The sequence below is a fragment of the Salmo salar genome, chromosome 07 (genome assembly GCF_965601325.2).
Source record: "Salmo salar chromosome 07, fSalSal1, whole genome shotgun sequence".
NCBI classification, from domain to species: Eukaryota; Metazoa; Chordata; class Actinopteri; order Salmoniformes; family Salmonidae; genus Salmo; species Salmo salar.
In genome coordinates, this window is record NC_138297.1 from 73,538,407 (window position 1) to 73,543,398 (window position 4,992).

Sequence of the window (4,992 nt, forward strand, 5' to 3'; positions counted from 1 at the left end):
TAGAAACTTTAGGGTGTTTTCTATCCAAATCAAACAATTATATGCATATTCTAGTTTTTGGGCAGGAGTAATAACCAGATTAAATCGGGTACGTTTTTTATCCGGATGTGAAAATACTGCCTCCTACCCTAGAGAGGTTAACTACAGCATATGCAGCAGCTGTAGTGGCTTGCGAAAGTATTCACCCCCCTTGGCATTTTTCCTATTTTGTTTCCTTACATCCTGGAATTAAAAGTTTGTGTCATTTGATTTACACAACATGCCTACCACTTTGAAGATGCAAAATATTTTTTATTGTGAAACAAACAAGAAATAAGACAGACAGAACTTGAGCGTGCATAACTATTCACCCCCCAAAAGTCAATACTTTGTTGAGCCTCCTTTTGCAGAAATTACAGCTGCAAGTCTCTTGGGGTATGTCTCTATAAGCTTGGTACATCTAGCCACTGGGATTTTTGCCCATTCTTCAAGGAAAAACTTCTCCAGCTCCTTCAAGTAGGATAGGTTCCGCTGTGGTACAGCAATCTTTAACCTCTTACATCTAGACGTTCTGCTAGCGGAACACCTGCTCCAATATCCAATGATAGGCGTGGCGCGAATTACAAATTCCTCAAAAATACAAAAACTTCAATTTTTCAAACATATGACTATTTCACAGCATTTTAAAGACAAGACTCTCCTTTATCTAACCACACTGTCCGATTTCAAAAAGGCTTTACAGCGAAAGCAAAACATTAGATTATGTCAGCAGAGTACCAAGCCAGAAATAATCAGACAAGCTAGCATATAATGTCACAAAAACCCAGAAGACAGCTAAATGCAGCACTAACCTTTGATGATCTTCATCAGATGACACACCTAGGACATTATGTTATACAATACATGCGTGTTTTGTTCAATCAAGTTCATATTTATATAAAAAAACACCTTTTTACATTAGCATGTGACGTTCAGAACAAGCATACCCCCCGCAAACTTCCGGAGGAATTTGCTAACATTTTACTAAATTACTCACGATAAAAGTTCACAAAAAGCATAACAATTATTTTAAGAATTATAGATACAGAACTCCTCTATGCACTCGATATGTCCGATTTTAAAATAGCTTTTTGGTGAAAGCACATTTTGCAATATTCTAAGTACATAGCCCAGCCATCACAGGCTAGCTATTTAGACACCCGGCAAGTTTAGCACTCACCAATATCAGATTTACTATTATAAAAGTTTGATTACCTTTTGTTGTCTTCGTCAGAATGCACTCCCAGGACTGCTACTTCAATAACAAATGTTGGTTTGGTCCAAAATAATCCATCGTTATATCCGAATAGCGGCGTTTTGTGACAAAAAAAATCTAAATATTCCATTACCGTACCTCGAAGCATGTCAACCGCTGTTTAAAATCCATTTTTATGCCATTTTTATCGTAAAAAAGCGATAATATTCCGACCGGGAATGTCCATTTAGCTAAACAGAGGAAAGTAAACAAAGCTTTCGGTCGACGCGGGCACGAGCCTGAGTCTCACAGTACTGTAACCAGCCACTACCCAAACGCGCTACTTTGTTTCAGCCAGAGCCTGCAAAGCCACGATTCATTATTTTGCCGCCTTCTGAGAGCCTATGGCAGCCGTAGGAAGTGTCACGGGACAGCTAAGATCCTCACTCTTCAATAAACAGAGACAAGAAGAACGACACCTTGTCAGACAGGCCACTTCCTGCATGAAATCTTCTCAGGTTTTTGCCTGCCATATGAGTTCTGTTATACTCACAGACACCATTCAAACAGTTTTAGAAACTTTGGAGTGTTTTCTATCCAAAGCCAATAATTATATGCATATTCTAGTTACTGGGCAGGAGTAGTAACCAGATTAAATCGGGTACGTTTTTTATCCAGCCGTGAAAATACTGCCCCCTAGCCATAACAGGTTAAGTCATACCACATATTCTCAATTGGATTGAGGTCTGGGCTTTGACTAGGCCATTCCAAGACATTTAAATGTTTCCCCTTAACTTCTATGGGCTAGGTGGGACGCTAGACCTGCGGGACACAGCCAGTGTAATATCAGGGCGGCAAATTCAAAAACAACAAAATGTCATAATTCAACTTTCTCAAACATACAACTATTTTACACCATTTTAAAGATACACTTCTCCTTGATGTAACCACATTGTCCGATTTCAAAAAGGCGTTACAGCGAAAGCAAAACATTAGATTATGTTAGGAGAGTACATAGACAAAAATAATCACAAAGCCATTTTCCAAGCAAGGACATGTGTCAATAAAACACAAAACACAGTTAAATGCAGCACTAACCTTTGATCTTCATCAGATGACACTCCTAGGACATTATGTTATACAATACATGCATGTTTTGTTCAATCAAGTTCATACTTATATCAAAAACCAGCTTTTTACATTAGCATGTGATGTTCAGAACTAGCATACCCACCGAAAACTTCCGGTGAATTTATTAAATTACTCATGATAAACGTTGACAAAAAACATAATTCTTAAAATAATTATAGATACAGAACTCCTTTATGCAATCGCGGTGTCAGATTTTAAAATAGCTTTTCGGTGAAAGCACATTTTGCAATATTCTGAGTACATAGCCCGGCCATCATGGCTAGCTAATTTGACACCCACCAAGTTTGGCCCTCACCAAACTCAGATTTACTATGAGAAATATTGGATTACCTTTGCTGTTCTTCATCAGAATGCACTCCCAGGACTTCTACTTCAACAACAAATGTTGTTTTGGTTCGAAATAATCCATAGTTATATCCAAATAGCTCCGTTTTGTTCGTGCGTTCAAGTCACTATCCGAAGGGTGACGCGCCTGCACATTTCGTGACAATATTTTTTTAAATATTCCATTACCGTATTTTGAAGCATGTCAAACGCTGTTTAAAATAAATTTGTATGCTATTTTTCTCGTAAAATAGCGATAATATTCCAACCGGGCGACGTTGTATTCGTTCAAATACTGAAAGAAAAAAATGGAGTACTCTCATGCACACGCGCTCCATTGTCATTGTTCTCAGCAGAACCACTCACAAAAACTCCTGCTGTTTTTCGCCCTGAGACTGGAGAGCTCTCATTCCACTTTCTGGCGCCTTCTGAGAGCCAATGAAAGCCTTAGAAAATGTCACGTTACAGCAAAGATTCTGTATTTTTGATAGAGATGCCCTAGAAGGAGAACAAATTGACAGACAGGACACATCCTGTATAGAATCTTCTCAGGTTTTGGCCTGCCATATGAGTTCTGTTATACTCACAGACACCATTCAAACAGTTTTAGAAACTTTAGAGTGTTTTCTATCCAGATCTACTAATTATATGCATATTCTAGTTTCTGGGCAGGAGTAGTAACCAGATTAATTCGGGTACGTTTTTTATCCGGCCGTGAAAATACTGACCCCTATACCATAACAGGTTAACATGTTTTTATGAAAAAATATTAAATCCTACTATCACCAGTCTTGGAGAGAGAGAGAGAGATAGGGAAACAGAGAGGACTGTCCATCTACCACTCAGTAATACAGGAGCAGGTAAGAAGTCACTGGTAGAGCCACTCACACGCACACACACACACACACACACACACACACACACACACACACACACACACACACACACACACACACACACACACACACACACACACACACACACACACACACACACACACACACACACACACACACACACACACACACACACACACACACACACACACACACACACACACACACGTTTGGAGGTAGTGGTTGCGCTACCAATAATTAATCATTGGAGCGAATTCGGGGCTCATGTTCTACCAACATTGACACACTCACAGACACAGACCTGGTATGGAATCCTGACATCAGCTGCTGTATTCACTCTAGACTCATTGATTTTCTGCTTATTTTTTCTTACCGTGCAAATTTTATGGGAGAAACCATCGGGCTTCTAACTATCCTCTGTCACGCCCTGACATGAGAGAGACGTTTTTCTCTGTTTGGTTAGGTCAGGGTGTGACATGGGGTGGGCATTCTATGTGTTATATTTCTATGTTGTCTTTTTCTTTGATTGGCCTAGTATGGTTTCCAATCAGAGGCAGCTGTCTATTGTTGTCTCTGATTGGGAATCATACTTAAACAGCCTTTTTCCCCACCTGTGTTTGTGGGTAGTTTTCTGTTTAGTTTTCTGTACATAACAGAACTGTTGGCTTGTTTTCTTTTTGTTCAAGTGTTTCATAGTGGAATAAATCATGAGCACTTACCACGCTGCGCTTTGGTCCTCTCATTCTGAAGAAAGCCATGACAACAGCTTTGTGGAAGTTACTTGTGGCGCTGATGTTTAGGCCGAAGTATGTATAGTTTTTGTGTGCTCTAGAGCAACAGTGTCTAGATGGAATTTGTACTGGTTGTCTTGGCAACTGGACTTTTTTTGATCTACGTTTTGAATAGATAACTCTTCCTTTTGCTTGTTTAGTGTTTTTTTTCCCCACAGTCAGTTGTGGGATCTTGTCTTGGTGTTACATGTGTTTACACGCATAGCTTTTCGTTCGTTGTATTGTTTGTTTTTGCTGGTTCACATTGAAAATAAAATAATGAACCCAACTCGCGCAGCGCCTTCGTCTACCCTTAATGACGAACGTCACATCCTCGCTCCTCGCCATGTAAATCTGTCATTGTCATCCAGACCATAAATTCTGATTTAAAACCCTCTATTTTTCTCAATCCACTCGTCAGGATTGGAACTTCACACGTTATACCCAGAAGGGTGAAAGTGTTAACAGGAGTTACGTTTGGTACTTCCCAAAGAGAAAGGGTTTGATCTATTCATTTAAGAACAGGTTTACATAGAAACCATAATGTTAGCCAAGTTGTTTTGATTGTAAATCCAGGAAATAATTAAAGACACAGAAATTAGGCGTGATAAGGACAACTATTGTCTAATTGTTTGAAATCAGTGGATCCAACATGAATATAAAACATGAACACAGG